Source organism: Heterocephalus glaber, unplaced genomic scaffold (assembly GCF_053883595.1).
Source record: "Heterocephalus glaber isolate CG9 unplaced genomic scaffold, H.glaber_assembly_v1.0 deba00001744, whole genome shotgun sequence".
In the NCBI taxonomy this organism is placed as follows: Eukaryota; Metazoa; Chordata; class Mammalia; order Rodentia; family Bathyergidae; genus Heterocephalus; species Heterocephalus glaber.
This window is the reverse complement of record NW_028258450.1, coordinates 3,717,396-3,741,819: the sequence shown is the minus strand read 5'-3', so window position 1 is coordinate 3,741,819 and position 24,424 is coordinate 3,717,396. Positions and strand designations below refer to the sequence as shown.

The following is a 24,424-nucleotide window of genomic DNA, read 5'->3' as shown; positions in this document are numbered from 1 at the left end:
GCTGCCTAGGATACAGGCACATTTTACTGCCACTGTACCTTATCCTGATGCTACCCATGTCCTGGGTGGCCAGGCATTGTTCCTTCTGTGCTCCCCAAGGGAGAGGGATAGCTGGCCTTGAGTCTAGCCCCTCAGGGTGAGCTCTTTCTCCTATATCATAGGTTACTTGAGAATGGAAGATGAGACATGTGGATCAGCATCCAGGCCCAAGCCCTGGGTGCTCTAGGACAGTACTTCAAATTACAGTTGCCCAAGTACTTTCATTTAAGTCTTGTCAGCAACTGCTGATGGAAAAAGTAAACTTATTCAGTAAATTATATGATTAGTACAAGAGTTCTTCCCTAAAAATCAAGTTAGGCTGAAAACTAAAGCAATCTGAAGTTGTTGTGTAGATTTTATTTATTTATTTATTTTGGTACCGGGGATCAGGGGATCGAACTTGGATCCTTGAGCTTTCGCAGCAGGCAGGGAAACCACTGAACTAAATCCCTGGCCCCTGTCGTGTACATTTTTAAAAGTACAAAAACATTTGGGCAGGCATGGTGGTGCACGCCTGTAATCCCAGCACATGAGAGGCTGAGGCAAGAGGATGCCATGAGTTTGAGGACAGTCTGAACCACAGAGCAAGACCTACTCTCAAAAAACAAAACAAAAACAAACAAAAACAATACAAATTCTAAGCATTTGGCTCCTACTCATGAAGAACTTTGGCAATGAGCACCCAGGGTTGACAACCACTCTCTAACAAGCTTGAACTCATTACTCACCCAGCCTGCCTCACTGGGCACTCACCTGCCAGGCAGACCTAAGCACAAAAGTAAGTACAATGGCGAGTGAGATGATCTCTTGCACCTGTGAACATGATGGTCATCAGAACAAATCACGCCAGAGACCTCAAGAAGCACGTGTGGCTGTCTATGGCAAACCACAGAGTGAGTAAAAGAAGCCACAACCTGTTACTGGGACACATGTTCCTCAGTGCCAATGATGGAGAAAAGCCCCAGGTCTATAATTTCCCTGGTAACTTTCTCATGTCCAGTGTAGGGTTCTCCATCCCCAATGCTCCAAGATAACTGTTCATTCTGAATCCTGTTTGCTGTCTGGGAATCTTACTCTGTTTTAGGGATACAACTTCTGGAGCCCTCATGCTACCTGAACACTTGGTAAACAACTCAAATTGGACAATATGGACGCTAGCTAACCTCAATCTATCGTCACCTAAACTTAATCTCTAACTCATAGATATGTGGCTGATACCCCGATCTGTAGGAAATGCACTCCCGGGCTGGGGATTTAGCTCAGTGGTTCCGGCGCCTGCCTCGCAAGCACAAGGTCCCAAGTTCGATCCCCGGTACCACAAAACAAAAAACAAAAAAAAAAAGGATCACATTGGAAATGCACTCCAGCAAGCATCTGAGGGTTAATGCAGAAAGACTGGAAATGGCAGATGCTCCATTTTGGAGCAAGCCTCTTTTCCCATAATGTCCCACAAAAACAATGAAATCTGGAAATCTGCTAGTACAGACAAAGCAGAGGATGCTTCATGTGATCTGTGTGGAATCTCAGTGATTATTTCTGTCAATGACTTCCAAGAGGACAGAGAAATATGACCTCAGCAAGAGAATGGGTACCAGAGCTGCCTGAGCAGATGACAGAGGCAATATCAAGTGCAGGGTGCTTGTACCACACAACACAAGGACCAGTGGCTTGGCATAACCAAGTGAGGCTACTTGCTTTCTTCTTTTTTTTTTTTTTGGTACCGGGGATCAAACGTGGGACCTTACACTTGCAAGGCAGGCACTGGAACCACTGAGTTATATGCCCGGCTACTTGCTTTCAAATTGCTGGGCTGAGGAACAGTAGCAGAAACACTATGCTGGCAGCTCCTGCATGATTTCCCCTCTCATTTCTGTGTCACTGGGACAGAAACACCAACTGTCACAAGAGTACAGGTAATTTTTTTCAACCCTCACAAACTTTTCATCTTTTGGTTAGAAAATACAGCTCTGGGAGTAGAGCCCAGTATCAGAGTGGCCACCATGTGCCGAGCACTATGCCAAACATGTATGTAAAAGCACTCAGTCCCTTCTCATCATAACCTGGTGAGGTCAGTCAGTACCATTATCTACCTACTCTACAGGTAAAGGAATCGAAGTTCAGAACATTAAGTAGCTGTTCACTGTAATTGCTAAGAAGTAGCAGAGTGGAAATGTAAACTCAGATCTGGCTTCCTAACCTAAGGCAATGCAGGGGAAATGGCAGGCCCGTGCAGCAACACAGAAGCCAAGCAGTCTGGCTCTGTCACCATCTAAGAAGGGCCTCTATTTGACCACATTTTTGTAAGATGCATTTTCAGGATGGGCCCTGAACTCTCACAACAGGTCCATTCATTGTAAACTAGTTGCTCAGAGTGAGCAGTGCAAGCAGAGGCCATGGCAAACCTTGCCCATCAGTCTTCAGAGAGCAAGACCGGTTTCGTCGCATAAAGAAATTAGAGGGCACCATGAGCAACAGGGGAGGCAGCCAAGCAGCTGGCCCCTGCTTCTTCAGCCCCTTGGCCTGCTCCAGTGCAGGCTGCCTGGCTGAGGACCAGCAGGCTGCCTGGCTGAGGACTGGCAGGCTGGCACCAGCCACATACCTCACTGACCACATCTGAAGTGCTCTCAGGGCCACTGGGAAGGAGACCAGTCAGTTGGGCCACTTATTTCAGTAAAGCAAACAGAAGTTGCCCTTTTCACTCTTTTTTAAATGTCAGCACTACAGTTAGGGGGCGGAGGGGGCAGGAAAAAAAACCCATGTTCTAGAAAGGCAGCAGCCTCAGGACTGACCCTCACCCCTGACAAGTTCTTGCTTATTAAATTCTCCTCTTTGTTCTGTTTTCCACCACTCCCAAATAGCCAGACGCATACACACTGCTGTTGACACTGCATTTCTGAAGAGCACCTCCCCACCAGTTTACAGATTATAAACCTGTTCTGTTAAGATCAAACAGTCAGGGATGGAGAGCTGCTCTGGCAAAAGATGACTCATTGAATTGTATCAAAACACTGCACAAAATTAGAGTTCCAAACTTGATTAACTTCATCTGAACCTTTTAATTAACTCAGGCTGCTGAAGTCCAGGGGGATGATACATCCACTGCTGGAGATGATGGGTTGGTGTCTCTGCTTAAATTCCGGACTTGCCCATGTAATGGAAAAGGCAAACTTTGAACGCAAGAGAACAAGCACCATTCCAAGTATTTAAAAGAGAAAAAAACGAAATTAAAACAAAAACAACAACAACAAACTGTGTGAATAAACTATCATAAAATTACTTAATACACACATTTAATCTAAATACGGAATATCAAATTAGTACCACAATAGGATTTTTTGTTTGTTTATTTTGAGACAGGATCTCCCTATAGAGTCCAGGCTGGAACTCTTGGTGATCCTCCTGCCTCAGCCCCCTAAGTGTTGGGATCACAGGCCTGTACCACCACACCTGGCTACAACAGGATTTTGAATAGCAATTTTTCTCAACACTAGGGATTGAAACCAGGGCCTCCTCACACATGCTAGGCAAGAACTCTACTACTGACTTATACACCTGGCCCTTTTTCTTTGTTGTTCATTTTTAGACAACTTCATATGAAGTCACTAAATTGCCCAAACTAGACTTAAACTTGTAATCCTCCTGCCTCAGCCTCCCAGAGTGCTGGGATTAGAGGCATAGACTACCACGCCTAGCTGGAAAGCAATTTTATTAATCACCATTTTGTTTTGAGGCAGAGTCTCCCTTTGTAGTTCAGGCTGCTGGCCCTGAACTCACTATGTAGCCCAGGCTGGCCTTGAACTCAGTGATCCTCCTGACTCAGTCTCCCCAGTGCTGGGATTACAGGCATGTGCCACCACACCTGGCTAATCACTGTTTCTTTTTATAAATTTATTACATTCAAATATTGTAATTTTAGGGGTTGGGGATGTCAGTGGTAGATGGCATGCACAAGGCCTGAGCCTTAATCCCTACCAACACACAAAATAAAAATAATCAAATATTCCAATTATATTTAATGTAATCATTAAGGTCACCAAAAATAAAGCCAAGAAACCCAAGTATTTCAATAGGAAGAAAATAAAGTTAGAGTCACAAATTAGCCCCCAATACAATTGCTGTTCCCAAAAATGGTTTAACTGAAGGGGGAAGCTGAACATGTATCAAAATCTCGTTTTGTTTGATGCCTGAAGCATTTCTGGCCAAACACACTTGATCCCCAATCTTTCTGGCTTTCCCCAACCTAACGTACTCTCCTCCCCCAGCTAGCTCACTTAGTGAGGACTCATGATCTCTGAGGAGTCTGGAAATCCACTCCTCTCAGGGAACATACATTTTCAGGAAAATGCAAAGCACAGTTATCCACATAGGCAATAAGCTATTTTCCAAGGCAAAGTTCTAGGTCTGACATAGAGTCAAGTGTTCACCTAGGAAATACATACTGAATGACGACTTTGGGCCAGGCCCTGGGCTGGGCAGGGGAGAGCAAAATGATGCTCTACCCTCCTAGAGCAATTCATGAGGGTGACCACTGAAAACCCACAAGAGACACCTGCCAACTAGAGAAGGAGCTCTGACAGAGTACTACCTGGCATGAAGCTGCTTTCCCTAGGCAACCAGGCTCCCTGCCCTGGTAGAACCACCCCAGTCCTTATGGGCTCCCAGCCCACAAACACCTGGCAGTCCACATGCTGTGTCCTTGGTTAGTTCACTCTGCTGCTTTTAGGACCAATGAACCTTCTCTCTGCAAGGGCTGTTCCAGGCCTGGAAAGCTTTCAAGATGGCAGGTTCAGCGCACCAGGGAAGAGCACAGTTCTGGAGGAACCAGCCTGCCTGGGGCTGGAGTCCCTATTTTTCCACTTACATTGACCTTATACAAATGACAACATCCCTGAGCTTTCTCTAGAAAATGGGAATCCCTAGCTGGGCATGGTAACACACACCTATAATCCCAGCACTCTGAGAGGCTAAGGAAGGAGGGTCTAAAGTTTGTGCTTTGCCTGGGCAACTTTGTAAAACTCTGAATCAAAATTTTTAAAAAACAGCTGAAAATGTAGCTCTCTGCAAAGGCCCTGGGCTCAATCTTTAGTATTCCCAAGAAAGGGAGTGGTGGTGGTACTGAGAACACTTAGCTGATAGGATTTATGGGTTAGATCAATGTATCCGTATAAAGCACCTAGGACAGTGCCTGGTGCAGGGTGAACATTTCTACTCTTACATCTGTTATACACAAACTCAGTCCACACACCCCCCTAGCAAAGCTAAAACACTTGCTCTGGGTGACCATGGTATTGTAAGCCACCTCATGCTCTAACCACTCATTTACAGTATTACTACTGATTTGACCGTGAGGGGGTTTTTTGGGTTTTTTTTTCCTCTTCAGGGCTGGGGACTGAACCTAGGGCCTTGAACGTGCTGGGCAAGTGCTCTCCCACTGAGCTGCACCCCAAGCCATCAATTATGAGCTACAAACAGCATAGTGACTCAGCCTGTGCCATCTCCTGGTGCTCAACTTGCAGCGCCCTCTCTGTATCTAAGGGTGCAGAGGCCACAGGTACAAGGCGACTTGACACAGGGCTCACCTTGAGCAGGCACATTAATAGGTCTGCTACACAGGACGTCTCTGTGGCTGGGGAATGAAGGAAAAGTAGGTAGGATGGCTGACAATAAAGTGACAGGGGAATATCCTCAAAACTGGGCTTGCTCTTTCGTTAAGTGAATAGTTTTCAAGATACTCAGAATGGTTCTTGTTCCTTATCAAGTCCTTACAAACATAGTAAACATAGAATGTTTAGGAAGAAAAAAAGTACATCATACTTGCCTTCAAAAGGAAGTAAGAAGGAAGTCTCACTTTCAACATTGCATCTGAGGGCCTAAGGTGGGGGACCACCATGATTGAAGCTCAAAGGTGGAGACAGGTGGGCTGCAGAAGGCAGAGGGATCATGGAAACCTCCATACATTGTCTCTCTCAGCCCCTCACCACTACAGCAACTGGCCATCTTCTCAGTTTAGCTCCTATTTCCTCTGTTTATCTTACTTCCAGTTTTCCTCTTTAATCCAGGAACAAAAGTTTGTGCATGTGTATATTAATTTATCCATTTTACAAACGTTTCCTGAGCACCTGCTCTCTATCTCAACCCTGTGCTAGGCCCCACAAGTGACTAGACAGCCCCAGGCCCAGTTCTCACAATCTGCAGAGGACATGTTCAGAAGCCTGATATCACCAGGGCCACACACGATACTTAGATCTCTCTCCAGAGAGCCCTCCCCTGAAGACTCACTCCAAAAGCTCATGAGCAGATCCCCAGCACGACAGTACTGGGAGGTCTTCATGTTACCAAGAGTGTACTCTTGAAGGGGACTGTGGGTCCCCTGTCCCTACCTCTTCCTTTCTTTCGCTTCCCATCTATTAGGTGAGCCCATCTTCCTCAGCCATGAACTCCCACCACGATGTGCTGTCTCACAACACGCCCCAAAGCAGTGGGACCAACCAAACATGGATGGCAATGTCCAACACTTTGAGCCAAAACAAACCTTTTCTCCCTCTAAGTTGACTATCTCAGGTATCTTCTCTGCTGTCAGCTAACACATCACCCTTCCATCTCTCCAATGAGGCTTCATTGATGACCTCCATGCAGGAAGAGGCCCTGCTCTCATCATCTGCATCTCAGTCTCTTCTGAAGAAGTTCTGAGGCAGCCAGATGAAAGCTGCTGATGGGGAAAAGGAGAGAGCTAATTCTCAGAAGTGATCTCAAAATAAGATGTCACTTTTTGCCTACCAAATTAAAGACTGAGGTTACCCAAGCAAGAAAGCAAAGGACCTGATCCTCACCCAGAACTGAGGGGAGAGTGAATGCTCATGCAGGTGAGCCATGTGGATCTGTGGAAGTAAGGACCTTTAGAAAAGGCCACAGCCCTGGGCCATAGACTGGACCATGCATACGTGTTTGCTGCCATTACTCAAATCACAGAAAACTTGGAAGTGATCTCACATTCAATAAGAGATGGTTATATGAAATAATTTGACAGGGCCGGGGATTTAGCTCAGTGGTTGGTTCTGCTGCCTGCCTCGCAAGCGCAAGGTTCCGAGTTTGACCCCTGGTACCAAAACAAAAAAAAAAAAAAAAATAAGTTGACAAAATACAGTTACTTAGCTACTAAGATTATGTTTAGGCAGACTATTTGGAGACTTTTCAGGCAACAATTAGATTAAAATACACTCATCCTTAATATGTTGTGTTCAAAATAAGCTCTACTATGTGGAAGTAAAATAGGACACAATGAGGAGGTACAACCGCTACCATTCCTCATTGCACAACTGGAAAAACTAATGCTTAGAAGGGGCTCACAGTGCAGCTGAATAAAAAAAAAATCATCACACTCTTAATCTCTATATAACTACCCTGGGAATGGAGACAAGACAGAAGACATTTAACTAAAAAAAAAAAAATCATCACTTTAAGTAATTTGGATTCCTTACCTCAGAACCTGCCAAAAGTGGGTCAACTCTCCCATTAAGATTCTAGTCCCAGCTTAATATTTTCTATTCCTCCCCTAAAAAATATCTAATGATTTCTGAGCTTGCCTCATCTCCTTTCTCCCTTTTTTTGGGGAGCCAAGGTTTTACTATGCAGGCCAGCTTTGAACTCGTTATGTAGCCAGACTTGCCTTGAACTCAAAATCTTCCTGCCTTAGCCTTCCAAGTGCTGGGATTCCAGGCAAGCACCACCACACCTGGCTCCTTGACTCTTATTTTATTTATTTATTTATTTATTTATTTTTGGTACCAGGGATCAAACTCAGGACTCTGCGCTTTCGGGGCAGGCAGCAGAACCACTGGGCCAAATCCTGGCCCTTCTTATTTTATTTTTGAGACAGGGCCTCACTAAGTTGCCCAGGCTGACCTTGAATTTGTGACCATCCTGCCTCAGCCTCCTGAGTAGCTGGAATTACAGGCATGAACCACTATACTAGGTTTTGACTCTCATCTTTACTAGGGACATTCTAACTACTGCAAAATGACTGTAACTTACAAATATCGAGCATGCAGAGGCAAGTCATGTATAGGGCAAGTACACACTCCCATGGCCCCTTTTGACATGGCCTTTCATCTATCAGCTTGCTAACTGAACCCTCTAGTCACAGAGCTATTCTGACAGAGCCCTCCTCATTCAGACCGACCCAGCCTGGTCACAAGCAGCATGGAAAGAGGGTCTTTTCTCCAGCTCAGCACTTGAGTGGCACATGATCCTGATTCCAGGCATCTGCTGCTCTCTGCCAACCTCTCCTGCAGAGGGAAGATGGCACAGGACATTCCCGTGACTGTTGTCTGACAGAGACAAGATGTGAGGCTTTCAGCAAGAATTGCAGCTGGGCCTTGGTGCCTGTAGCCACTTAAACACAGGCAGATGCCGGGGGTTGGGAGATGCAAAGAAAAAGCCAAGGCAGGTTCTTGACAATGTGGCCCATTATTGTAATCTGATCCCGGTAGGTCTCAGTTTCTCATCTCGAAAAGTGAAATAAATTGTCCCAGAGTTCCTGTGAGTTCAGATAAAATAATGATCATAATAACAGTATTAGTAATGCTAATAATTAAAGTTTGAGCACTTTGTTGGGTAACAGTTAAACACAGGCTCTGGGGACAGGAGCTTTGGCTGAAGTTTTGACTCTAATGCTTTCTAGGTCTGTTGATCCTAGACAAATGACAGCCTCTTCAAGACTCAATTTCTTCAAGCAAAAATGGGATAAGATCTGATCTTCTGTGGGTGCTCTGAAGAGTTAATGCAATCATGGGGCACATAATCAGTAATCACTAACACACAGTATGCACCGGGCCTCCAATAGTCCTTACGACCCTCCCAGGAGACTTGTGTTGGATTGTTTCTCACACTGAGGGAGCTGGTGACTATCCATCTGCCCTCTCACCAGGCTGTAGCTGCTGGTGGGTATAAAGCACTAAACTGTGTTCATGGGTCATCTCTGCCCTTGCCCTCACCTCTCCTCTCTGCACAGCAGTGCCTTCTTCCTTTCTCAATGACTGTGGTCTCTGCACTGTCTGCCGCTAATAAAGGCAGTGGCATGTACACACACACACGTACACACACACACACACAAAAACACCAACCACTACTTTTTTCTTTCTCCTTACAAATTATTTTTAAACATTTGTGGTCATGACAGCAGCAAATCAACAAGCAGGCAGCTGCTGCCCCATTATCGGAAACCATTTCCCTGTGTCTGTCTCCTCTGCAGCAGTTCTTGTCATTGTGGGACACCAAAAACCCCCTGGGGAACATCATACCCAAATACTGATAGCCACTCATAGCTTAGATGGCAAAGGTTATAAGTTCTAAAATCTAAGAAATTTCTTCTGAAGAGGACTGATCCCAAAACTCAAGATGGAGGGCCGGGCATTTAGCTTAGTGGCACTGCGCCTGCCTTCCAAGAGCAAGGTCCTGAGTTTGATTCCAGTACAAAAAAAAAAAAAAAAAAGAAAAAGAAGAAGAAAAGATGGGATTTAGAGACAGTCATTTAAAAATTAAATCAAGGGCCAGGGATTTAGCTCAGTGGTTTCTGCTGCCTGCTGCACAAGCGCAAGGACCAGAGTTCAATCCCCGGCACCAAAAATAAAATAAATAAATAAATAAATAAATAAATAAATAAAAATCAAGGGGCCAGGGATTTAGCTCAATGGTTCCACTGCCTGCTGCCCAAGTGTTAAGGTCCAGAGTTCAATCCCTGGTACCAAAAAATAAAATAAAATCGAATCAAAACTGGGTGTTTAAGGGCATAATTGGGAGGAGATTGAAGAATAAAGGAAATTAAATTTTCTAAATTTATCTTCTAATAGGAAGGAGAAAGAAAACTATAAGTGCCCATTAATAACGAATGATACAAAAGAATTCAGGCAGTGATGCAGAATGAGGTGTAAAATACTAGGAAGTTACAGGAGAATACACAAGAAATGATAGTTTCTTGAGATATCAAAATATTTTCCTAAGAAAATGTCATATTTTTACAAATTAAAAAAGGAGAAGATAAAACTATTTCTAAGGCTCTCGAATACACAATCATGAGAATGAAAGATTACCATAGTCACCAACATCTTGATGGGAGAAAGCAGTGGCTGTGAAGGATGAAGGCTAGGAGGTCAGGGGTATACAGCACTGATGGGAAGGAATTAATCCACATGAGGGCGATCTCAAGGTTTTTTTGGTCATCATCCCCACCACCACCCCCATACCGGGGATCGAACTCAGGACCTTGCATTTGTGAGGCAGGTGCGGCACTACCGAGCTAAATCCTCGGCCCCTGAAGGTTTTGAGCTTAGGTCATGAAGAAGTTCCTACAGGAAAAAAGCCCTTGTGAACACCAAACTTACCTGCCTAGAAAAGTCACTAATTCCCTAAGAGGGCCCTGCCGACCTGGTAGCTCTAGATATTTCTGGTTGGTAGCAAACCCCTGGTTGTGGGTAGCTAAAAGACAACGACAGTGTTCCTCAACCATTTGGACAGGTGAAACACAGTCCTGAAGCTGTAATGGGAGGTTTAGAGGCATTTTCTCTCTTGTGGCACAGTGGGGAAAAGGCCGAAGGCCAATCATGAAAATTATACCATCTAGATCAGGTATGTCCAATCTGAACAGCTAGTAACGTAGCCCCACAAAATAATAAACTGCTTGTAATCCCAGCACTTGGGAGGCTGAGGCAGGAGGATCACCCTGAGTTCAAGGCCAGCCTGGGCTAGACAGTGGGTTCAAGGCCAATCTGAACTGTACAGCGAGACTCTCAAAAAACAAACAAATCATAAACTGCTAACACTATTAAGTGATTTTTCAGCAATATTTTTCATGAATCAACTGCGTGATGATTGAGTGTAGACTGTGTAGGTATGGGGAAAGGCACAGTGCAGGGCAAACCCTGCCTCCCCACTCCCTATAGTCATGGAATCAACATCCCAATATATCACACCTTCCCTGTGCTTGGTAACCTGATTACTGATAACAACATTTTAACTGACCTACACATGTGCCTGCCTGTAAGACAGGCGTTTGTTGTTATATAGCAGATACGTAAATTTTCTTACAAAATGTGGGTTTCATTGTATTATTTTGTAAAATAATAAGTCAAATACAAAAAATTTGTCACTTGCATACATCAAATATATTATGTATTTTATATGCTGTCCAAGATAATTCCTCTTTATTCAGTGTAGTCTAGGCAAGCTGAAAGGTTGGACACCCATAATCTAGATGGTTTTACATGAGCTTTAAAAAACTAATGAAGCCACAGGTTAAGAACCAGCCAGATTCTATAAATTTGGGACAGGCCCCCCCAGAGCAATCAACCCACTCATATTTTCCAAGCTCCTGCTTTGCGTCAGGCCTGTGCTGGACAGTGGAGACACAGTCAGCCATGGCCAGCCTGTACAGGGTGCAGAGGGTAGCATGGGATTAGAGAGGAAACATGAGCAGTTAAGATTCCTGGACTTACCATCAGCACTGAGCAATAAGGATAAGCAAGGGCTAAAGACACAGGTAGAAGGAAGAGAAATATGTACAGAAATGCAGGGACAGAAAGCATGGGGTTACAGGAGTTTGGAGTTCAGAAAGGTAGTTCAAACCCGGCATGGTAGTGCATGCTGAAAATCCCATCTACTTGGGAGGCTAAGGCAGGAAGGACTTTCACAATTCCAAGGCCAGCCAAGGCAACTTATTGAGACTGTCTCAAAAAACAGACTGGGGATGTACCTCAGTGGTAGAGTACTTAGTACTACTTACTAGCATGTATGTTTGAAGTCCCAGATTTAATCTCAAGGAAAAGAAAGGGCAGGAAGGCAGACTGGTTCAATTAGGGCACCAGTGTAGGATTCAAGGAGAACAAAAGGAAGTTGAAAGGAGAACCATAAATCAGTGGGCCCAGTTGGGGGTACCTGTCTGGAGTCTGAATTGTACCCTGAAGACAAAAGAGAATGAAGGGAGGACTTCATTTTTAGATGATCATCTGGGGATGAGTAAAGAAAATAGACTACAAGGAAGAGGTATGAAGGCAGAGACCATTAGGAGGCTGGCACATGGCTAAGCCACTGCAGTATAGCAGCCCTCTGGGGGAATCCTCTGAGCAGAAGGCCCGGGTCTAGGATGAACTCCTGCCTCTAAGCAATGTGTCAAGGGCTGTTGATCACATTCCTGAATTCAACACACTGCCAGACAGTGGCAAATGAGTCAGAACAAAAACAACAGCTCAGCGTGGAACACAGTTTTTCTAAACTCACATTCTGACTCTAAGCAGTATTTTGCCCAGCTCCACACCCAGATCCTCAAACCTCATCTTTAATCCACCCCACCCAAGGAAGCTCAGCATGGTGAAGCGACTCACCTAGTAGACCACACTTTGCACCCTACCATGCATCCCCCAGTAATCCCAGCACTTGGGAGGCTGAGACAGGAGAATTGCTGCAAGTGTGAGGCCAGCCTGAGTTACATACTGAACTACATAGTGAGACCCTGTTTCAAAAAAAAAAAAAAGTTATGCCTATTTTCCTTTTATGTGGAATAATTCCTTAAGTCCTTCACGGCACTTTTGAAAAGCAGTGGCCATTTATTTTTTAAACTATTCCTCAATTTGAATTTGTCTTATATTCCCTTGGATCAGGAGACAAAAACCAAATTCTAGATAGGAATTCCAAAGCAAAATTGTAAGGGTGTAGCTCAGTAGGAAAGAACTTGCCTACCATGCATAAGAGTCAATCCTCAACAATGCCAAAAAACAAACAAAAACTAACTAAAACAAGAATATTGTGTCAATTCATTATATCAGGAGGCATGGGATGTGTCTGTCCTATTTCTGGATTGTGAATTTTGATCATTGTGCTGAGTTATAAACAAACTGCCATAGTTCTCCCATGTTTCTCTTTGCAATGCATACTAGACCAAGCACTCTACCACTGAGCTACACCCTGAGTTGTCCATGTCTTTTTTTCCCCCCATACTGGGGATTGAACTCAGGACCTTGCACTTGCCAGGCAGCCACTGTGCCACTGAACTACATCCTTGGACCTGTCCATGTCTTTATAATTAAAAGTATTAGATGGGGCTGGGGGTTTAGCTCAGTGGCATCGCACCTGCCTCACAAGTATGAGGTCCTGAGTTCAATCACTGGTACAAAAAAACAAACAAAAAAAAGGAATTAGAAGACATCCTGTTTCACAGCAAACCTTCCCTCATTACGGTAGTTTTAGCATCCAAAGATGATTCTCTTTTGAGATGGGGTGTTTTTTTTTTGGTACTGGGGATCAAACTCAGGACCCTGCGCTTTAGGCAGGCAGCGGAACCACTGAGCCAAACCCCGGCCCTGAGATGGGGTCTTGAATTCCCAGGCTCAGTGATTCTCCTGCCTCAGCCTCCCAAGTGCTAGTACTACAGCCAGGCTAACACTGGGTAAAGGCTTTTTTCTTTTCTTTTTTTCAGATAGGGTCTTGCTATGTAGCCCAGGATAGCTCTGAACTCTGGGGTTCAAGTAGTTCTCCTATCTCAGCCTCCAGACTAGCTGGGACTACACGTACGTCCACCACACCTAGCTTAATGATTCTTATTTGAAACAATTTTTATTATGGTGATAAACATAGATTATTTATCTTGATCATTCCTTCTACATTTATTGGTTATTGGGCTGAGGATTTAGCTCAGTGGCACTGCGCCTGCCTCGCAAGCACAAGGTCCTGAGTTCAATCCCCGATACCAAAACAAACAAACCAACAAAAAATCATTTATTGGTTATTATTCTTGTTCTTTTGACATGTTCCCAGCATTGTTAGTATGTGTGTGTGTTACTGGTTATGGGACCCAGGGCCTTGTGCATGCTAGGCCTGAACTCCACCTACCACTGAGCTATATACCCAGTCCTCCCCATCATTCCTTTTTTTTCCCTACCCCATCATTCTTAAAGTACTTCCTTACTTTCTGGCCTAGCAAGATATTCCAAGCTTACCTATAACTTTCCTACCTAAGCTCTAGAATCAGCCATTTCTCCAAGGAGCTTCACCTCTATTTAGTGAAGGAAGATATTAACGACCCCAACCTGGATATGAATGTGCTGATTGCCTCCAGGATGTCACTGCCTTTAAACTCTGTTAATAAACAAATCTAGGGGGTATAAACATAAAATGTGAATGCATGTAAACAAACATCTATTTCTTTATCTCCATTTTTAAAAACCATGAGTTCATCTTGGTAACTTTTAATTCCAATCCACCATCATAGGGTTCCTTCTACCCTTTTCCATCTTCCACATCCACAGGAACATCCTTTCCTGTCAATAAGAAAACTTGGCTCTTGTTATCCACACTATGTTTACCTCGGTGCTCAATTCTAGAATGCATTTTAGTTTCAGAACTCCTAATACTGCAAAAAATACAACTACTGGGCTGGGGATGTAGCTCAGTGGTGCCATGCTTGCCCAGCAAGCACAAGGTCTTGAGTTCAATCCCTGGTACGTGTGGGGCGGCACTATAGTTCAGTATTATTTCTTCTTTAGTCTGCAGGTACTCTGTCAAAATGTATTTAAGAGCTGAGTTACTTTTGTTCCTGTCACAGTACAATGTCATCATCAGAAATGCAGCACTTCACATTTAAATACAAACATTAATGACCAAACCAAGGCTTTGCTCTATAATAGAGACTTTTTTTACTATGGTAGCAGTTTCTTCTAACAGCCTGAGCTATCTTTCAGAAACCTGAGAGCTTTGGAAAAATATAAGAGGTGGGCCGAGTATTTAGCTCAGTGGTTCTGGCACCTGCTTCACGAGCGCAAGGGCCCGAGTTCGATCCCCGGTACCAAAAAAAAAAAAAAAAAGAAAAACATAAGAGGTGTATTCACCCTTAGCTATTTTGATTCAGCAGAGTAAAGCTAGAGCGAGGAAATCTGAATGATTCAAATATCCTCTGGATGATTCTGATATCCTATGAGATGGGAAGCCACTGGCTAGTTTCCACTATGCTTCAGCCTCAATGAGGCTTAGCCTTTGTCCTGCTGGCTCATTGCATATGCTGCTTCTTGGCCTGCAAATTCTCACCTTTCTTTACCACCTAGCCAGTACTTGTTTGAGACTGTATGATTCCCCCAGATAGCCAGACTCTCAGTTTCCTGAGCTCCTGTGACAGTTTGTTTCTGATTATTATGGAGTAATTCAGACATACTGAAAAACAGAACACAATAAACTTGGCGGGGGGGGGGCACTGGGGTCTTGCTATGTAGCCCAGGCTGGCTTCGAACTCGCTGATTCTCCTGCTTAGTCTCCCAAGTACTAGGATTATAGGTGTGCACTACCACGGCAAGCTAAATTGCTTTTTTGTTTGTTTGGAGATAGGGTCTCACTTTGCAGTTCAGGATGGCCTTGAACTCACTATGTAGCCCAGGATGGCCTCAAACTCATGATGATCCTTCTGCCCCAGCCTCCCGAGTGCTAGGATTACAGGCATATGCCACCACACTCCGTTTATGATAGCTTTTTCTATAGCCCTCTGTTAACAGTTCTCCTGACAAGACATAGTACAGTTTACATTTGTCTTTTCCATTGGCAAGGAGACATATTATTTTCCCTCTGATGATGGTTAGCAGTGGGATATAGCAAACAGCAGGTGCTCACAAAATGTTTGGTCTAACATTATTTTCAGCTCCAGTTTGTGGCTCAAAAATGGCCTGGGTACTTTTCCATAATTCATCAGAACAGAGACTGAGAAAGTTAAGACTGTCAAGGATTCTCTAAGTACTGTAATTCTCATCTTCAAACAAGTCCATCTCTTCCTGCTCTGGGATAGACCTGCATGTTATTGTTCTTACTGGTAAGTAAATGGTGTTTCCATACTAGACCTGCTATTTTTAGCACTCCTGTTATGATAAACTCACAGTAACCTCAGAAAGAACAAATCAAAGTCAACTTTTTGCCACAGGAAACCAGCTCCGCTTAATGTTTTGCAACATGCCACAGGAGAATAATAAAAAGATGAGACCCTTTTGCTCAGAGATGGCAAGGCCAACTCTTAAGATAGTGGAAAAATGCAGCAGGAAGCATTCAATCTGACCACTATCTTATTAAGTAAACTGGAAAAACACTCAAGACCCAAACACAGCAAGCACAGGGGCACGTGCTCACAGATAAGAGCAGCTGCTGCACCAGAGGCTGAATTGTGAATGGAGCAGCAAGAAATGTCTACCTGTGAGTAGCAGGCCAGGGTCACAAAGACTCTAGACCCAAAAGTATGGAGGGTATCCAAGGAGCAGGCAGCAAGAGTGCTTTGTGGGGATACAGTGGGCAAGCTGCTCTCCCAGTAGGACAAATGACCAGACAAGCAATAAACAGCCACTTCTTGAAACAAATGCATTTACTGAACATCTACTAGGTGCTCAATTAGGTTGTGGTGAAACAAAATCACATTCTTTATTTTCAGGTGTGCACCTCACCCTCACACCTTATCTTCATGGGGCAAACATCAGGTTACTCTAGGGCATCATTAAGGTATCATCAAAATCACATATGTCAGTCCCAGAAATGATCTTAGGGGATAATTCCAAGGATTGGGAAAACTGCAAACAACTTATATGCCTATCAGGACCAGACTGGTCATAGATGTTGGCACAGTCAAAGGATTAGCACATTATTCAGTCAACAAGATAAAGTGACTCCGACATATGCTCTAAAATCTTTCCATATTATTCATGTCATTAAGATTAAAAATGCCAAGGCTGGGGATTTAGCTCAGCAGCACTGAGCCTGCCTTGCAAGCACAAGGACCTGAGTTAGATCCTGGTACCAAAAAAATTAAAATAAAATAAAATAAAAGAGAAAACTAGATCCATAGAGTATTTTTTTAAAAAATGCCAACAAGCATTTAGCAGTCTGATTACACACACATACATACACACAAACTCACACACAATTACAAATGTTAATCATTTTCAGATAGATAATTAAGAAATTCTTAGGGCCAGGAATGTAGCTCAGTGGCATCATGCCTGTCTGACAAGCGCAAGGTCCTGAGTTTGATCCCGGGTACCGGGGGAAAAAAATTCTTAACAGAAGAGGAAAAAATTTGAAAGCAGGGAAAATGAGAGTTGAGTAAGTAAAACCTTTTGTACCTTTGTGAATTCTTTAAAATTTTTTTCCCATGATACTTTTCTAACAAAAATAACATTCAAGGGGCCAGGGATTTAGCTCAGTGGCACCACACCTGCCTTGAAAGCCCAAGGTTCTGAGTTCAATCCTCGGTACAATAAAAAAATTCAAGTATTTCACAGGAAAGTATTCAGATGTCTTTTTTGGAGTGTTGGAGACTGAACCCAGGGCATGCTAAGCAAGTACTCTATCACTGAGCTACATGCCCATCCCAGGTTTCATATAATCTTTGAACCAGTTTTCTGCAGTGCAGTAGGGATCTTTTTTGCCTAACATGCAGAGCTCCTGATTTGAAATTTAACAAAATCCTTAGTTTAGATATGTACATTATACAGGTAAGGCACAGGTCCAACAGACTTACTGGCCTAAATTCTGGCTTTGCCTATAAAGCTGAGTATATGATGGAGCAATCACAACACATGCAATCTTGGCCACCTTATAGGAAAATGGGGTAACAACTACACTTCAAAGGTTATCACGAGAAGAAGGAAGAATGGGGCCGGGGATTTAGCCCAGTGGTTCCATCGCCTGCCTTGCAAGTGGAAGGACCCAAGTTTGATCTCTGGTACCAAAAAAAAGAAGGAAGAATGTGTCAGCTGCTTATCACAGTGCCACGTAATGCAGCAAGCAGCATTCAATACACACAACCATTCTTAGGTGTCACAAACATGAAGACAATACTGCCTACAAAGCTTACCACTCAGTTCAGATATTCCCCAATGCTACTCCCCATTCTGAAGCCAGAAAGTTATCAAGATTTATTTTATAACAGCAGCATTATGGACATATTTTAATTATGTAAATTTCTTTTTTTTTTGGTACCAGGGATAGAACTCCAGACCTTGTGCTTACAAGGCAGGCGCCAGAACCACTGAGCTAAATCCCCGGCAAAATTTTAATTGTAGATTTTTTTTTTTTGGTACTGGGGATCGAACTCAGGACCTTGTGCTTGTGAGTCAGGCAGTGGCACCACTGAGCTAAATCCCCGCCCCTTAATTATGTAAATTTCTGATGTGCTAACTCTTTTTCTCTGTCTTTCTTCACAGAGTCTCACTATGTAGCCCGGGCTGGCCTCTAACTCACAGCAATCCCCCTGCCTCAGCCTCACAAGTCCTGGGATTACAGTCATGTGGCACCACGCCCAGTGATCATGAACTGGTTTGTTTGAGTGTGATGCCCCTCTGCCATGCCACTCTGCCTTGAGCCAGCCAATTATGGACTGAAACCTCTGCAAACTGTGAGCCGAAATAAACCTTTTCCTCCTTTAACTTTGGGTGTCTGGTATTATCAGCAATGAGAGGAAGTGACTAAGATACCTAGATAAATCATATCTCAATAATGTTGTCTAAAGCATAAAAATAAAAATGCAGAAAGACATACAAAGAATTTATATTTCATTGTATTCACTGACTGCTTAGAATGCAGACTTTATAGAGACTGCCCAGTTAACTTAATCTCACCATTTATAGTGGTGTAAACAAAATTCCAAAAAGGTAAGTCAATTTGCCCAAGATCACAGATAGTTAATAGTAAGTACATTTGGCAGAAGGTAGCTTCACACACAGATATTGCTATGTTCTCATAGATAAAAGTAATAAGCTCATATTATATAAGAACCTCTCAATTATATGAGTCCAGCAGAAAAATCAAAAGAAGTATTTCTGTAAACATATGGTAATATACCTGGCAGAGAGTCAGCTTAGTATCTCCAAGCTGCAGGTTCTAAGCTGCTGGCCCAATAGAGATGAGAGTGTCAGTCCCCTCTACTCCTGCAAGCTATAATGCAGGGGCCACCCAAGGAGCCAAGCAGGAATGCACTGGGCAGCAGACAGCAAGCTGGGCCCTGGTGCTCACTGCATTTGGAGCACTCTTTGCAGTTCCAGTTGCAGCACCTTTGGAAAGACATTAAGAACTCAGAAAGACCTGGAGGGGAAAAGTCATCAGGAACATGCAGATGGCAGCAAACAATAAAGTTTACGGCTTGTCATCTGCTGCCAAAGATAGGCCCAAGAAAGGCTAACCTGGCTCTCTGAAACAGGAAGGGCCTTGTGTGTGGTATAAGAGAACTAGAACCTGGAAGTCAGAAGATGGGTCTGTTCCAAGTTTCTTTTCTTTTTTTTGGTACCAGGGATCAAACTCAGGTCCTTGCACTTGTGAGTCAGGCGGCGGAACCACTGAGCTAAATCCCTGGCCCAGAAGATGGATTTTAATTTAAGGTACCACAAACTTGTACAACCAAAGAGAGTCACTTCCCTTCCATGCCTATTTGTACCATAAAAAGAGCCTAATAGGAACTGAGGAGTGGGTTCATTTTCCATACCATCTCTGAGAAGGTCTGCAGGCAGTACTGTTCAAAGGGTTCTGAGGCTACAGGAGAGTGGCAGGGTGTGTTAGATGTGCTGTGTGAGGGTGCCTTTAGCTCTGTCAGAGATGAGGGATGGAAGGAAGCATGGGAAGCACATATTTGCCATTCTTGGCATGGATGATACCTGGTAAGCTTCCTTCAATATTCTGTAATTTTTAAAAAAAAGGACAGCTGGGCATGATGGCACATGCCTATAATCCCAACACCAATGGAGACTAAGGCAAAAGGATCAATAAGTTTGAGGACAGCCTGAACTGCAGAGTGAGAACTCAGTCTCAAAACAAAAAAAACCCCCCACAAAACTAAGACTACTATTATATACTTAAAATAGAGAGGGCTGGGGATTTAGCTCAGTGGTTCCAGTGCCTGCCTCGCAAGCCCAAGGACCTGAGTTCAATCCCCAGTACCAAAAAAATAATAATAAATAAATAAATAAATAAATAAAATATAGAAAGGTTAAAAGTCAAAAAATTTCTATAACAGGGCTGGGGATTTACCTCAGTGGTTCTGCCACCTGCCCCACAACTGCAAGGACCCAAGTTCCAGCCCTGGTACAAAACAAAAACAAAAACAAAAACAAAAACCCTATAACCAATAATTTTAAGCTGGGCATGGTGGCACACAGGTTCCCAGCACTTGGAAGGCTGAGGCAGGAGGATCTCTGAGTTCAAGACTAGCCTGAGCTACATACTGAGTTCAAGGCCAACATGAACTGTACAGCAAGCAAGACACTGTCTCAAAAAAACAAAATAAAGCAAAACATTTAATCACCGTATCTAACACCTTGGAACTTGGAACTACAAGAACCATTTGGACAAGAGACTGAAAACATATGGGATATGTTTTCCAACAGTGTCACAGGGAGAAAATTAAAATCCAACACTATTGTTGCCATAACACCTGCTGAAGGATGAAATTAAGGGTAAACTGAGTCAATCCCCAAACTTCTATTATGTAGTTGCAAATATACATGCCAACAGAAGCACCTCAGTCCATACTATCCTTTAAGGCTTGTTCTATGCTAGGTATTTTCTTTGTCCATCATCCAAGCCACACAAAAGCCCTCTGAGACAAGTCTTGCTAATGGTGTCATCTTCAGACAGATGCTAAGGCCCAGGGGAATTTAAGCCAATGGCTCAAGAGCAATCATCTTTAAAAAAAAAAAAGGCGTGGGCAGGGGATGTAGCTCAGTGGTTTCACCAGGCGCAAGGACCCAAGTTTGATCCCCGGTACCAAAAACAAAAAAAACAACAAAAAAAAGGGGAAGCTGTGGGTGTAGCTCACTGGTAGAACACTTGCCTACCATACTAAGGCCCTGGGTTAGATTCCCTAGCACTGCAAATAAACAAGCAAACAAGTTTTTTTTTGGGGGGGGCGGGGTACTGGAGATTGAACTCAGGACCTTGCACTTGCAAGGCAGAGGGCAGAACCACTGAGCTAAATCCCCGGCCCACAAGTTTGTTTTTTGAGACAAGGTCTCACTATGTAGTTCAGGCTGGCCTCGAACTCCCAGCAATCCTCCTGCCTCAGCCTCCCAAGTGCTGGGATTACAGGCCTGTGCCACCATGCCTGGCTGCAAACAAATAATTTTTAAAATGGCATGTAATCCCTGCACTCAGGAGACTGAGGCAGGAGGATCGCTGGGGGTTCAAGGCCAGCCTGAACTACATACATACTGAGTTCAAGGCCAGTCTGAACTACATAGCAAGACCCTGTCTCAAACAAACAAACAAACAAATAAAAAATATATACATATACACACAATACAATATAATGTAATGGCAGAGCCAGGACTGGAAGCCAGATCTGTTTTAATCCCAAAGCTCCTGTTCTGAACATCCACACATCACTGCCTGCCACATGGGTCATGTTACAGTGGTACTGCTTCCTCCTTCAGCCCCTGGTAGCTTCTGCTGGTGTGATCGTTAGCAGCATGGCCAATAAATCTGCACTTGTCCCCTATTGTCCTAAGGTACTGGTTTTGCATTCTTAGCTCAGTGGCTTTGCTGAAAGCAGGGACAGCCACGGTATCTGGGTCTTCATGAGCTTGAGCCTTCGAAGACATCTATAAATGAGGTGTATCACTATCTCACACCAATGCTGCAAAGATTCAATGCGGTATGTACATGTGGATCACTAGGAATGGCCCTGTGTGCTCTCCTTACTTCAGTCCTTACAAGTTGGTTAATCAGACTTCAAACAACTGGGTTACTTAAGTCCTCCCTCCTTTGCCATTTACAATCTGTGCCTCTCATTTCCTCAATTCAAGAAAACAAACGGGAATCATTTCTATCACACCTACCTCAGGAGGGTGCTGCAAAGTTGAGCTGGATGAAAAAATAATATGGCAACTGCAGAGGGTTAAATCAGGCCTCTCAATCTGAGCACTACTGCCTTTGTTTTTGAGACAGGGTCTCACTATGTAGTCCAGGCTGGCCTCAAATTTGCAATCCTCCTGGCTCAGCCTCCTGAGCTTTTTGTCATGGGAGCTGCCCAACAGTGTGGGGTATTTTCCAACATCCCTGGCCTCTACCCACTAGATGCTAAAATGTCTCCCTGTGCAGACACAGCCAAATAGCCCCAGTTGAGACTCGCTGGATTATGTTAACTCAAGTACCAGGTCCCTTCTTTCAAAAACATTATTTAGAGATGCTCATGTCATGCCTTTGCAGGTTAGGGGCTGCTGTTTCCTGAGGGCTTCCAATGTGCCAGGGTCTGAACAACTCCCTTCTGCTACATGGTCCAGGCACTGTGGTCAGTGAACCCCAGACTGCACAGGCTGCTGCTCTGACCCCAGGTGGAACTTCCTTACACACCAGGCCCCACTGGCCTGCCCTAGCTACATGCCTAACTCATTTCCTGCTTAACACATTTAATTATTTCTATTCAAATGAAGATATCCAGGGCTTTAGAATACGGTTCATCCTCTCAGATGCTCCCTAACTCATCTTGTAGACACAATTAACTAGTACTGGAAAAGCTTTGTGCACAGAAAAGAATAAACTTATAACCTAGTTTGATCGTTTTACTAGTTATTAAGGATGTCATATATGTCTTTCTCTGCCCCCTCCTTTTCTGGCAGTACTAGGGATTGAATAAAGGGAGTTACATCACCCAGTACCCTTCCTCCTTTTTTGGGGGGGCCGGGGATCGAACTCAGGACCTTGCACTTGTGAGGCAGGTAGCACCTTCCTCCTTTTTTGAGACTGGATCTCAGTAAGTCCCTATGTTGCCCAGGCGGAGGTCAAACTTGTGATTCTCCTGCCTCACCCTTCTAGAGTGCTGGACTATAGTTGTGCACCACTATGCCTGGTGTATTCTCTCGTGGCGGGGGTGTGTGTGTTGCTGGAAATGGAGCCCAGAGCAGGGACTCTCTTGGCATCTGCATAGGAAGTAAGAAGATGGGGATACAGTTCTATTTAGCGCAGGGCAAAGGAGGCTGGAAATTGTCCAAATGCAATCAAATGATACTTTTCAGGCTTTCTAAATAAAAGCTACATCTCTATTTTTATCTTTGAATGAGTTAAGTTATACAGAGACGCAGATTCCCCTAGGTCTTGGAGTGGACAGACAGGGCTGGGGTAGGTGGCTGAGGGACTCCAGTATCCTGTATAAATATTGTGCTACATGTACTGTAACATAAAAAAACATAAAAACACAAAAATGTCAAGGTAATACTTTTCCTTCTTTGTGCTTTTCTGGTATGTTCTACAGTAAGTACAACTTATTTTTAAACTCATTAAAAATATTTTTACACCCACTTGCTGTATAACCTTGGGAACAGTAGTAACCTTAATCTATCCCTTAGTTTCCTTGCTTAAAAATAGGGAGAGTTAGAGGGCCAGGGATTTAGCTCAGTGGTTCTGCTGCCTGCCTCGCAAGTGCAAGGACCCGAGTTTGATCCCTGGTACCAAAAAAAAAAGGGAGCGTTAGAGAGGTGTGGTGGCACGCACAAATAGTCCCAGGTTGAGGTGGAGAATCAAGAGTTCAAGGTTGGGCTGGGGATTTAGCTCAGCGGTTCTGCAAGTTCAATTCCGGTACCAAAAAAAAAAAAGAGTTTAAGGTTACCTTGGTCTCAAAAAAGGAGAGGGGAAGAGAGGGGGAGAGAGGGGGGAAGAGGGGGGAAGGGGGGGGAGGGAGAGGGAGATGGGGAGAGGAGAGGGAAATTTTTTAAAATATGGAGAGTGGCCTGGGCGGGGTGGTACATGCCTGTAATCTCAGCACTCAAGAAGCTGAGGCAGGAGGATCACCTAGGCGAGCCTGAACTACATATAACTTGTGTTTCTTTTGATCCAGGGATCAAACTCAGGACCCTACACTTGAGAGACAGGTGTGGTGCCACTGAGCTAAATCCCCGGCTATAACTTGTGTTTATCATTCCATATTTTCAATTATTTTAAACAATACTTTAAAAATTAGAAGTACCAGGCACATTGGTAGGAAGAACATTGACAAGCCAATCAATACTTCGCTAATATCTCCCCAAGAACCAGCAAGGATGGACTGAAAAGTAGCTCATTAATAGCGATGGGGGAGGGGGTAAGACACAAACATCTCTGCAGTTTTCTGACTGGGAAGGGAGACTGATGCTAGTTTTGAGGCCAAGGAAGAATTATAAAGAAAGAAAAGCAGTGATGAGAAGTTGCTGGGTTTGTGATACTATTTCTCTAAGGTTCAACTCTAGCGGACACCAGAAAGCAGAGTTCAATGCTGAGCTCCATCCCCATTTATTCAGACTCAACTGTTTAGGGGGGCCAACTAAGAACCAGCTGGAGAGGGACTCGACTCAGAGCAAGCACCACATGTGCAGCAATGTGCGTCGAAAGCCCACCCTGCAGAGCTTGACCAGGC

At 43.9% G+C, this 24,424-nt stretch overlaps 1 protein-coding gene and 1 long non-coding RNA gene across 4 annotated transcripts in view; both read right to left on the bottom strand.

Annotated features, from left to right (window-relative positions):
• Positions 1 to 24,424, bottom strand: part of Sae1 (SUMO1 activating enzyme subunit 1) — a 71,304-nt gene that overhangs the window by 14,831 nt on the left and 32,049 nt on the right. The gene's annotated exons all lie outside the window — the stretch shown is intronic.
• LOC147821353 (uncharacterized) lies at positions 1,735 to 24,422 on the bottom strand. Its single transcript, XR_015447169.1, has 2 exons — positions 6,572 to 24,422; positions 1,735 to 5,959 (listed from the first exon to the last, which is right to left on the bottom strand). It is a non-coding gene; the product is annotated as an uncharacterized LOC147821353 (long non-coding RNA).